Genomic DNA, 13,937 nt, shown 5'->3' on the forward strand with positions numbered 1-13,937 from the left:
CTAAATTGTGCGCTTTTAAAAATTTATTTATAATTAATTTTGGGAGTAATATTTTACGATTTCTATATTTATCATTTACAATTAGCTGTAGTGGTAATTAGAAAAATTAATATTGACTGTGAAATCGTCGGGGTTGTTTCCTTTGTTGCACCACTATAGTATTACGAGAGATAGTACATGCTTAATTCCCATTTGAAAATACCATTCTTGTGCAGTTAATATTTACTTGCATGCCATCAAGCCTCACTCCTAGCGTTTGTGATTATATTAGTTTCAGTACCTTCTCACTTTGGCCTTGCACAAACTGTGTAGGATGTGAATGACGTCTTTACTAGTCGCTGGTGGTTACTGTTTCCAAGTGTTTCTCCCGTTATTCCCTAACCTCAGGACTTTTTTCTTCGAAATTTTCGAACCTAGTTTGGTGTTTTTGATCAAATGAGGCAACAATGCGTCTTCCATTTGTTGCAATTGCATCAAGAGATGAAAGCTTCTAATCGCCTTTAGTTGGTAATCACTGGACTCCTTATCCAATAAGCCACAATTTTTATTTTCTAAGACTCGATTAAAGGCTGCCCTTTTCCAGTCTATCTCAACCACCCTTTTCATTGCCTTTAGTAATAGCTCCCTCGGTTCCCCTCTTTTTATCCACAGCCGCAGTTCAGCGTAACTAAGTTTCATCAACCTCATTTTCGTTTTCATTTCTTTAATCTTCCTCTTGAACCACTGTCTATTTTGTGTGCCCCGTGATTGTAATTTTCGAATCATTTGAGCGTGGCCGCCGGCAATCGTTTCGTTGTGAAATTGTCCCACTTTTGCAGTAAACGCTCGTCTCTCAATCAAGCCAGGATTCACCTTGACGGAAAATTTTTCGAGAGGGAAGAGTCCTTTAATGAAGCTATGGGAGGTCATAGGTTGTTCTTTTCAGACGGATTCATCATACCTTAGCCTCTAATACTTTGGTGGGTGAATACCAAAATTCGTTTATACCTAGGAAGTTCACTGTAGTTAGCTATAGGCTCATTATCTGCGGTGCATATGCTTGTGTCCTAGCATGTTACTAAGCATCTTCCTTCCCGTTTGTGGGCGTCCAAGGTCCTTTTTCTGAGGAAAATTTGTCACACATGCCGCAGATAATTTGTTAGAAAAGACAATATCTTTTTGAAAAAATATATGGTGTTTGTAAAGTCCATCTGTCAACGACATACCAACTAAACTTAAAAGTGATGCTTTGTATAAACTTTCAGTTATAAATTATTAACCTAATTTTGGGTTTAAAATAGTATAAATACAGTTGGCCTTGGCCCTCATGTATTTACAGACATACGATTTCGAGGACATTTCGATTTGGCAATCGGAAATGATACCTGGACTTCCTTCTACCCACTATTTTGGGTAATTTTTTCAAAAATACTTATTTTTACGTTAATTTTTCTATCATTATACACCCAATTTTATTTTACGTTCGTTAGGAAAAAAAGAAAATTGTGTACAATCTATCCCTAATGGTACTGACTATACGTTAATTTTGAATCTGCTCCAATAGGAAATTCACATTCGTTCCTACCAGAAAAATTCTATTGCACAGGAATTGTCGTTAGAATATCAGGGTGACTGCGAGGAAGAACGCACTGTCTAGAGCTGCCATGGAAATTTACGGATGTTCATGTTGTATCCACCTTCGGCTGCGATAGTTTTAACGCTATTTTCTCTGCGACAAATTACGTGGACGAAGTATTTTTAAAGCGTGAGTTATTTTAGCGTATTTTATGGGTTATTTCTTATCCATTTGGCTTAGCTTGGAATCTTCGACGCACTTAAACTCTTGCGAAAAGTAAAATAATTACTTCTGCTGTTTTATTTAGCTCCAAAAGTTCCCTAATTTTGAGAGCAATAGCGGAACGTAAATGAAAGGCTTATTTTATGCCTCTAGCCCTATTTTTACACTCTCCTTCCCCAACTAATCCAACCCTGGAGAAATGTGCCTACATTTCCGACTCCATGTGTTTGGTTGCGATGGTGCTGAGGTGTGTTGATCGCTTCTCTTAAACGATTTTTTGCCCCTACTGTAAGTAATTTCTCATTTTTTTCCTTTTATGTTTTACGACCAGAAGCCATGAGCTCGCCCGAAGCAGCGCTAAAAGTGCAATAAAACGCGATCCGTTACTCAACGCTGTTTTTTGGCGGGAGATTCTTTGTAAATAGCTGACCGCGAGAAAAGGTGGCGGGATCACGATCGCTTTCGGTGGGCACAGGTCACGACTTTTTTTTTATAATTAACGGCTCTCCACGAGGTTCAATTGGCTCTCCCTCCGGTCTCTGCCGAAAATAGAAAAGATTTTACGGGTTTTCCTCCAGGTTAATTGGACGATTTGTTATTACGTTTCAATTTTCGAGTCGTTCATCAGGCTTAGCCCATAAAATCCCCCTATCATAGGGAAAGCACTTGGAAAGCGGTATGCATTATTCTGATAGATGTAGTCTATTTTATGCCATAAAAGGTTCTCGTTATGGCACACTCCAAAAAAAAAGAGACTAAGGCTCTGATATCCGCACTAATACGATACTCACGCACCATCTATGAAGGTGCTTAATGGCCTCGTTGACTGGGCGACTGAGGTCCCAGGTCCCAAATTCGATTTAAACTTTCGACACATAACCACCTCCAAATAAACAACCACAAATTTAACTGTGATTCCAGGATAGAAACTCGCCCTGGTACTATGAATACGTGAAATTTTCCCGTGGCTTCATACGGAATGAGGTGTGCCCTCACCAACCAATGCCAACCTATAGGGCTCGAGGACATCCGGAAGACCTCTGTAGTTCCTGGGATAGACAAATGGCCGAAAATCGTAAAATTAAATCTAAAGTTAAATAAACGACGCAGAAGATTGAAAAAATTGAAACCTGTACATTTAAAGTTTTGGTTAAAAATACATAATGTTTCAGGAGGGATCCTCAGTACTTCAGGAGGCGATAGGGGAAACAATTTTAAGCATTTTTTGACTCATAAACACGGGGTTGCAACTCCTAAGCTACTGAGTTATGGCAACGCAAGCATTTTATTGGATGCACATTGTAATTACATGATAACGCTGGATAACGTAATGTGCAGTGATGGAAGGGGTCTGAAACTTTTGCTGATTGTGTTTGAGCAATGTTTCGTCACTTTATGCTATCCACTAAGAGAATGGTAGCTAATTTTTCACAACAGACTCCCAATATTGGTAGACTTTTCAACTTCCTAAGGCGTATTTTTTACGGTAAAAGCTTTATTTTCCGAGATAACATGAGAATTTTAACCGCTTATTGTTAGGAAAATTTATTTTTTTATTTTAGTAGAGCATGTGGAGGCTTTATACGCGTCTTGGAATACCGTACACAAGGGTATGAAGTACATTGCACTCCTCAGGATTCTATCCATTTCATCTCCGAACTGTGAAACTATGTTGCAAGATTATTTTTTTCCGCTGGTTTGTTAATGGTGGTAATGAACTCTGACCGCATATTGTATTTTTCGGACGAAGCAACATTTTTTTCCTAATGCATTCCAGTTTCCTTCAGAAAAGCCCTGTATATTTAAATAATTTCAAAAGTTTCATGCATTTTTGTAGCAGCGCATAGGCAGATACTGGTTCATTTTTAGAGTACTTTACATTAAGATGACTGATGCTCCCTTGCTGTTGCATCACACAGCCTTATAGATGAATTAATGGGCATAATGAAAGTCATTGCAATGAATTTTTAGTGTGCTGATAACTGTTTCAATTCATTGCTACGCGACTACTTTCTCATTTAATGCAATTTTATGGTAGCTCTCTCATTATTCCTCTAATGACCGCCCATTCGTCTAGCATATCCATTCAGTCCATTACTATTCCATAATCATATATAGCGAAATACAAGACAATAATCGTTGTATGTTGTCTTTTTCAACCTGTTTAATTTTATGAGATCCTATGTCTTGACCATATTTTTACCATTTATACAGTCTTCTTCCATATTAGGGTCGTCACTTATCTTTCTCTCACTCAAAGGGTATATTTCAGGTATTTTTATCATTTCCGTTGCATTTAAATAATTATCCATTAATTACTTGAGAAACGCACTCATGATGGATTTTTTTCTCACCTCTTTACTTCATGGTTAGACATACCGGTTTGTGGTTATCGAAATAAATTATTATGTATATAAGATAATGAATTAATTCTTTTCCTGTACCATTCGGGTTCGTACCGTTTTTAACCCTTGCTAGCTTATATCTCATGCTTTCCCTCTCCCCCGTAATTTCATTGAGCCTCTATTAGTCTCATGAATCGGCCGCATCACCTCTGATCATACCTTTTCCTCATAATATATTATCCCAAACAAAATATAAAATAAAATACTCCGCTTAAGCATGCTTGTCATGATTTTAACCATGAAAATCCTGATCGTTTACTTTTTCGAAAGATAGCAACATTAACCCATTGAACTGATTCCGGCTTCCTCTGACGAGTTAAAACAATATTTTTACTGATAATAATTTAAGAATTTTGGTACCTTTAGAATTTTATTAAACAACCTCCATTGTTTCGTACTTGCTTTCGATTTCTCGTGTTCCATTATTCTCTACGAAACCTTTGAGCGTGGTGTTGAAGAAATGGTCAAGATTGTGTTTTGTCAAGGAACGGAGTATTTTATTGTTACCTATGAATCGCATCATGGAATTATGAGGGCCCGCATGCAACCTTGACTCCGTAGCTGCTATCTTGAGATGTGTATTACTATCATGAGGCGGGGCTTAAAGCATTTCGCTGACTTTTTTAAGTCTGTAGTGTGACCCGAAATTTCTTCACTCCAATTGAGAAATACCAAATGAAAGATGGAGTTGAGGATTCCATTGTTCATTGGCTGTATGGCTAGAATTTATTAAACACCATCCATTTACTTTCTTTCTTTCGATTTCTCGAGTTCCATTATTCTCTAAGAGACCTTAGAGCATGGTGCCGAAGAAGTGGTTTGGATTGTGTGGAAAGGAACGGAATAATCTTTTATTACCTATGAATGAAGGCTATCTTTAATCCTTTGAGATTTTCCGGAGCTTGTCGATGAATAAACTAATATATAGGGAATTGAAAATACTGGAGATTAGGCTTAGCTGCTGTCCGTGTTTTCGGAATGGAAATCAGGGATCTATGGTTGGAAAACCAGAGATTTAGTCGTCATTCCGTCCACATTGCATAAAAATTCTAGGTGCTGTATCGTCAAGGTTAAAGTTTTAGCTATAACAATGTTTAAAATATAAAAGGGAACTTGGATACTTCCGTAGATTTGGTATGTTGCGGAAAATTAAAAGCTAGATGGAGGAGGAAGGGTATCAGTATTGTCCTAATTCGGTGCATGAAGAGAATACTGAAGTTAAATGAAAAAATGACGTGATTTCTATGTGAGAAACGGTTCTTCCTTGCGTCAGTTAAGAAAATTTTATCCCCGCAAGGTAGAAGTGGCAAATTATTAAGAAATTACGACACCTTCCTGTTGCGCACGTATAAAGCATCTTCTCAAAAAAATGATTGCTTTTTCAATCACTAAAACACACTCTCCCTGCTCCGATCAGTCGGAAATTCCATCCTATTCTGAGATTATGTGGGTCAACGGAGCTTTTATGCGCACGCTTCGCCCTCCACGAATTCTGAGCCTAACTCTTAAAGCTTTCCTTAACCTTTCAAACGATTGCATTCCTAGAAGTTGAATTTTTGGAATATGGAATCGACAGGAAATTGTCGCTTGCTCGGTATGTGATTCAGTCTACGTAATTCTTACGTTGGAATATCCACGATACGAAAGAAAACGGTTTTTTCGCTTCCGCCCCTTTAATTTAAATTGTCGTTCGCAGAAGATCAACTCTCGCATCTTTTTTCTTTCTGCGCCAGTATATTTTATCTTAGAAATTTTTATCTCACTTCTCTTCTACTGGATTCCTTAATATTGATTGTACCATTTATATTATCCCTTAACATAATTATGAATTTATACCTTATAATCTATAAGCCTAGCCGCTAATTGGTTAGATTTTAGATATCTGCATTATGCCGTCCATCTTCTATTACTCATGAAAAATTGTTCTTTACAAATAGCGAGGTGTTTTTAACTTAAGCTTTTCTCTCTCCTAAGATGAAATCGTTGCCAATAATAGTAGAAAATAGTTATATCAATGGATGGTTAGATTTTGTTAATGAATCTCCGGTTTTACCCAACAAAGGAATCTTCTAATTCATGTACTTACATTTAATGAAGCTGTTGGAGTAAATTACGTTATTCAATCAGAAATTGCATGTTTTGTGAATCAGGTGCAACGATTTCCACTGATAAAAAAACTATGTACGTTTTTATTAATTTTAATTTTTGTGTAACTATCTATCATCCCACAAAGCAAATCTTGTTAGCCCAGAGTAATATCATATGCCGAATTGTTTCTTTAATAAATAATATGTGGCTTTTTAGTTGTCTTTGTTAGCTATTTTGAATTCAGCATTGCTTTGAATGCAGCTTGAGTACTTGGGCGAACGCTAGGAACCAAGACCTTCCTCAGTAGCATTTTTTTGCTTCCGATATTGACATCGATAACGCGGTATTTTTTATCATTTTCTCCAAACATATCCTTCGTATTTTATGCATTGAAATCATATTTTTTCCATCTAAATGTAATTATTCCGACGTAATTGCATCGCTATCGCGTTTTATGCATACAGTGGTAATTTCATTCCTTTCTTGTTTTATCTAAACACCAGTTATTCTTGGAATTGTTTCCTTGTGAGAAGTAATTATAATAATGCCATAAATCATACCGTATTCTCTAATAAGAAGTACTTCTCAACGAATTTTAGGCAGCTCAGCGAAAATAAAACTATTTCTGAAAAGTATCATCTTATTCTAAACGACCTTCCTTCGCTGCTAGGAAACGATCCCTTTTCATCTTCTCTACTGATCTAGCAATTCATAATCCATATCCGAAGCTTTTTATGTGAATCCACGTACAAGTTAAGTATTGGCCATCATTCCTGGATTTATTCGTGTAAGATATCCTTAGTCTCGGTATAAGTAATTAGTTGTGAAGGAACCCCTGGATTTTGACGACGCTTTCAAGAAAAAATGACTTGATATAATTGAGGACGGAAGCCACCTGCCCGACCATATCTAATTGATTCGCCTCGGAATTGATGGAATGACTTTAATTTCAGAACGCGGAGGGCAAACAGGCAGGCGGGCAGTAAATGGGCCATTCCGAGACGAATTTGGTGAGATTCATCCTCTGTTCTTGGCGGAACCAAATCAAAATGTTGCTTATACGAAAAATCCGTGAGTGTGCGAATAGTGATATTTGAGGCGGTGAGTATTATTTAGTGCCCTTTAGACCCTGTCTCATTTTGACGAACCTTCTAGGATTACGCTAATCATCGTTACTTGAACCCTGGCCCCTAATTGGAGATTTCTTCAAGCTTAATTTAGCATTGACGTCCTTAAGGGAAAAGATGTGAGTAATGATGTAACGGCAAAGTCATCATAATAGTCATAAGATATATTTCTAAGTGAATAATTGGGTTTAAATATTATCATCTTCATTATTTGATCTGCATTTTATCATACCATTTTTTAAATAATAATAAAATCATATAGATCTGTAATTTGTGTTCATTTTCGTTTGAAAATATTAATTGTAGGCATTTTGTGGATCTAAATTGATTTCCTTCGGAAAAGTATTTCATTTATCTATTCATTTTGTTAATCAGTTTAAATCTCGTGTCCTTATCCCTCTTTTTATCATTTAATGTTTTTAAGACTTCATTTTTAGTTGTTAATGGTGGCAAAATTCGTTTTCTATTGCGCTCTTTGTTTTTTCATAAATGCGTATCCAGTGCAATGTACCATTTTTCTTGGAGTGGGGTTTAAAGCATTTATCGTAATATAATTAGACGCATAGTATAACAAAGTTTCCAGTTTGACCTAACCTGATACCGCTTGAGGGACAATCGTCCGATTCTCGGTGTTCTTTCTACCTGTGTTAAAAATGATCAGGATGGAGCAAAGAAAGTGCAAAGACATGGAATCACATTTTTCTCCTTATCCGCTATGTATCTCCCGCTAAAGAAAGATATTTCCCAGGATAGTTAAATATCTGTTCCTTTGGGTACCTAGTTGTTGAGGAATTATCAATTGGGAATTTACCAAATGCAGGGATAATTCCTCAAAGCGATGCTAATTATGATTTAATACGTTCTGTAACTAAGTAATTGGAATTATTGAAAGGTTCAGCTATTGTAATGATCAGAAAATGGCTTTAAATAGTGAGTAGATTCTCTCAAAAAGTTATTTTTCCCTTATGTTTGAAATAAAGCAAATGTATTTAATAAATGAAATTCGCTCCTGAAAACCCCTAAGCGTGCAATCTGAACTCCTCTTCATTCCATCTCTACACTTAAGAGGGCGAACCACTTGTGTTCGATTGGTACTTAATGTTTATACCACTTGGAATCGATTAGTAACGTGTTACGTGATTAAAACTATCATCTTGAAATTTTCTAGGTGTGTGTATTAGATCCTTCTAAACGTTTACCTGTGTCCTTCGTACGAAGTTTTTGCCTCAGAATTTTCTCAGGGGTAAAAGTTTGTTATTTGGGTCACATACTTATAAAATATAACAAAGTTTTAATGTATTTGTCCTGAAAATTTTAAAAGGAGAGTTGAAATTTTGAATAAGAGATGAACCAGGATAAAATACAAAATACGGCCGATCTTATTAAGAGACTTGTTAGTTAAGCGAGCCTTATAGTTACCATGTAAGTCACATATACTCTGAGAATTAATGTAGTCTTGGTTTTAATCCGGGACAGTATTCAAGATAAAACCTTAAGTTTTGAATATAGCGGTATTTTACATCAGTGATTGCAGTGCGAGCGATATATTCTTTGTTTAGCCTTCTCTCCTTTATCGTACTTCACAAAATAAAGTGAGAAACTTTAATTTATAATCGCCACTCGTTTAATATGATAGAACGTGTACCTGACGACTCAGAAGTCTAACTGGTAAAATATAGCTTTACCTTAAACTCAATAATTCCGTATTTATTGCATGTGAACCAGTTACATTGAAAATTGTCCTACGAGTTCATTTGCTATATTTATATTGCGGTTATCTAAGTGGTCGTTGTTTTTGATGATTGGATGAATATATGTAGTTGTGACATTCTGTTATCCCGTAGAATCATTTTTCTTAGCGTTAAAAATGTGTAGGCATCGTAACTTCAATGAGCAGAAGCAAGAAAAAGTTATCTGACGTACCTACACCTACTAACGTCTTATCAATCACTACGAAATTAATAGAATGCAGGTAAACTAAAAGATCATTGAGCCATTGGTTGATGAGTACATGCGAACGTGTTAACGCCTTTTATGAGGGGAGATATAACGTTGAGATGTAGGGCAATGGTCGCAAATAACCTCGTTTATTCAGTGTTTTTATCATTGTACATTACAGAATAGCCCAGTTTCTAGAAAAACCTATGGGAATCCTAATATAGGAGCCTCGTTTAATCCTCGTTTTCACTACGCTCGTGGATGGCACTTTAACCAGGGTTGGCGGACTAAGTAAGTGACCTCGGTCACTACTTAGTCCGTCGTTATAATCGACATAAAAACACCGATATAAGTGACTGAGGCTACCCATGTGATCGCTTATTTCCTTTCCTTGGCTATTTTAGCGCCTTATACACATATCTTCGTATTTTGCCTTATTTATAAAGAAAAGAAGTCTGTCAACCTACTTGCTATAGCGCATCGTTGAATACTGGATGGGTCATCCCCTGAGCAATTCAGAACTTATTGCTTAAGAATTAAGCAATACTCACGGCTTACGTTATTATCATCATTCTATAACATACAAACCTCAGATTGGTTTGACGCAGCTCTCCACTCAATTCACCTATCAGCTAATCTTTTCACGTCTACGTATTTAATCTCTGTCACATCCTTCTTTCCCTATTCCACATATTTTATTCACGGTCCTCTTTTTCCATTCCTGCAATCTACTTGTCTCTCTACGATTGTCTTCATCAGGCTATCATGTCTAAAGGCATGGCTTATAAGGTTCCGTCCGTTCCGTCTTAGGATCACGTGCAGGGACAAAATCTTTAATATATGCTCTGTCGGCCGATGGCTCAATTATATTTTATTTTTCTGTACAATTAATTTATCAGCATGTTAGATTTCCACGAAAATAAGACCGAAACGACTATCTTTAATAGATGAGATGTCAAAATACACTCACCGACAACATGTTTAGTAATGAAACATTTATCCGAATAAATGGTACTTTTGCTGAAATGTTACGAGATAAAATGAGCCCAATTCAGAGTAATATGATTTTTTTCCATTCTGCGAAGAAATAATTATTTGATATTGAGTCGTTCAATCATTTGTTTTTAATTCAGAACGCAGGTTTCAAAAGTATTTCATGCGCAACGGATATTTATGGTGAAATTATTGGTGGAATTTTGAAGTGAAATTAATTTGAAAATTTAAGTATTTATTATCATCGTATCCTTGGAAAGAAATCATATAGCAACCGCTTCCATTTTTTTGAGGATAAATGTAGCAAAATGCGTATGATGTCTGCGCAGTGACCAAAAGCAGAGGCAAGCATTGCAACCCTCACTTCCGTATTATTTATTTATTTATCTCAATTACTCCCGAAAACAGCACAAGTAGGCCTTTACGTCGCGATTTTAAACTATCAACAACAGACGATCACACACATCCATGTCCTGGAAGGGGCAACCTACCCAGGCGGGACTTGAAGCCGCGACCTTCGGTATGGTAGGCGAGTACTTATCCCCGCCGCCACCGAGACCGACAAATTTTTATAGGAATTGAAAACTGCTAAATAAATGTATAAGCATATAATATATTTAAGTGAAATCCTGATATTTCTCCTTCTTCATGAGTACCTAATTTAAATAAATATTCTGATCGAAATGAATAAAATGAAAACTAATGCTATCGTCTTAGTCAGCCAATTGGACCCATCATACATCAATGGCGCGATCGCGGATTTTGCCATCTGAATCGTGGATCCATACGCAATAAACGATGAGTCCCTCTTGCATGTGTTTCTCCTGAGTTTACAGTATGCATCCGTGGCATCTCCTTTTGCTCAATATGAAGGCCTGATCGAACCTTCGATGGGACGAAATGTCGTCGCCCTGACTCACTCCCTCAATGACTTCGTCGACCTTTCTCCTTTCAACGGGGTTGCGCGAAATATTCCTCGCCGCCGCTATTTCCGCCGCCGCTGGAAAACCGTATTAAAGAGTGGATCGGGTCGCTCCTCGTGAGAAACTCCCGGAACGTCCTTGAGCCTCATTTTTGTTCCTCGTATCTTCTTCTCTCGTCGCGGAGAATGAGCGTCTGGCCACGGAGGCGGAACGAACGACGGGAACCTGTCCCACGATCCCCGCCAGGATGCTCTCGAGAATCCGAAACAGAAGGGCCTCTGATCTGATGAAGGCGAGAGTGTGGAGCAAGACGAACCCTTCGTTCTCACCACCAAACGGCGGTTGAAAGCAGCGCTTTTGCCAATGCTTCGCAGGAGATGAGGCGGAAAGTGGTAGCTCTGAAGCTCCTCTGCTTATCTCCATTACGTGGACGAGATACGAGTTTGACACGGAAGACTAATGGGGCTTTGAAATAGGTTGCATGCCTCATTAAAAGGTTGGAATGGATGCTTCAAATATTTTGCGTTGCTTAATTTGTCTTTGCTTTGGGAGCCCTCAGCTAATGATATATAGCCAGATATTATAGACTGGATCATTGACTCATGTTTTGAATCCAAATTTAACTAGCTGTTGTTACAATGCATGTACTTCTCAACTTTTAGCAAGCTTTTTAAACAGGAGTCGAGACGGAATTGTACTATAGCGTTCGTGAATTCCATTATGCATTGGGCCATTTGAAAGCGATATTTGCTTACCAAAAAATGGTGATTCATCTTGACATGGAATGGAGGCAGGACGGATCTATTTTTTGTCGGACGGATGTACTTTCCTGAAGATTTTATTTGTTCGTCACATCCCAAGGGATAAAAACCTATAATGAGAGTGTAATTACAAGATTAAATGTGTTTCTCGATTAACTTTGATTCAGCTATTTAGAAGCTCAGCACGTCACAATAACTCAAATATGCAAAATAAGTGCTTCGAAAAATAAGCATTGTATATCATATGAGGAAAAGATGTGTCGCGACGCGTCTTTGCTTATTAAGGGGGCATCAGTGCATAATAATCAAAGTGGATTCAATCCATTTCAGTGAAATAATTAAAGGGTTTTGCATAATATATAATCGTAGAGGTGATTATAGTGAGAACTTTTAGTTTTAATCAAATAAATTTCATTTTTAATCAAACGTAGAAATACCGATAAAACTAAGAATTATAGAGTGGCTGGAGGTGTATATAAATAAGGCCTGAAGGAGGGTATCAATGTTTTACGAGTAGTACCATTGAAAAGTATGCCTGTATTAACAAATGATGTTTTGGAGTCAATGAGAATATAATCTATCGTCTCTCTGAATTATTTTAATTTTTCGATAGAATTGTATGTACCTAAATAATAATTGGCATTACGGGGATAGTGATTGCAGAATGAATGTAGTACTTTTACTTGATGGGTCTAATAGCGTCTTTCATACCTGGCTCCATCCGATAAAACCTTTGCCGACTCACCAGCTGTATCAAAAATCCAATCTTAGTCCGAGTTCCAGTTTTTCGTGACTCTATAACACATTTGCAGGTTTTGAATCGAGGTATCGAATCCCTATATAGGTGGTTATAGGTTATCGAAAATCTCATCTGTGATCATCCATTAGGGTCATTGCTTCGGGAGGATGATGCCGTGTGACCGCGTCTTTTAACGAAAGATTCTCTCATAAATACGACAGGCTCGATGATATCTTTTATTACAGAACGAACTTTCGTAAATATTAAAAATAAATCTATCTTCTTGCCGCTCTTTGGAAGAGGTTACGTTGTGAAGGTCGTGATGAGCACTATGTACCTTACAATGTTACTTAATGATCGTGAATGAATTTTTGTGGCTGCATTTATCTTATTATTGGCGGTCGCTATCTATTATATGAAAGTTTAGCACATCTATAGTGTCATTCATTTGTTCGATCATGTATTGCTAAATACGAAAATAACTTGTTAGTGTTATATGTATACGAAGAATATGCTGTATAGGTGATTTTGCAGAAATTAGAGCATCTTAGAAGAATCAAAGGAACTTTTGATAATTGATCTGCGCATCATGATTGGAGGCTCCAAATATATTCCTACTGATTGTTTCTCGATTTTATCGATTTTAATATTAATCTCCGCCGCGCATTAATTTTCACTAGCTGGGTCATCAAATCAACCAACACCTCTTCAATTTCCCAACTCTGCGGCGCGTGATGAGGATGTCACGAAAAGAGATTTTAGATGAATTTTTGGGGCTCATGATTTTCTTTCCAATCAGCCAACCTGAGATTCGTTTCAGGTGCATAAAGGATTTCTTGCTTTTGTTCCGAAGGATTTCCGCTCTCTTTTGTTCAACTCTGCACTATACTCAATTCCTAGGTTTACATACATTTATCGTTAAAGTGACGCATATTTAGCTATGGAAAAGTAAATGAAGCGTAGTATACATCGTTTTCTCGGGGCATACCGATAGGGGAAACGTTGGTTTCACACCCGTTAGCAAAGATGCACTCCGCAAAGCCACCTCAATGAGTGTGTGACCGTGGGTAGTAGGACACAAGCCGGTATATTTTAAAAGATTACGTATTATTTTAAATTCAAGTGTGCAATGTAGTTTTATCAGTACACCATAATTTTCATTATTGTCCGCGGGAAAAAAATTCCT

Source organism: Ischnura elegans, chromosome 3, assembly GCF_921293095.1.
Source record: "Ischnura elegans chromosome 3, ioIscEleg1.1, whole genome shotgun sequence".
Classification (NCBI taxonomy): domain Eukaryota; kingdom Metazoa; phylum Arthropoda; class Insecta; order Odonata; family Coenagrionidae; genus Ischnura; species Ischnura elegans.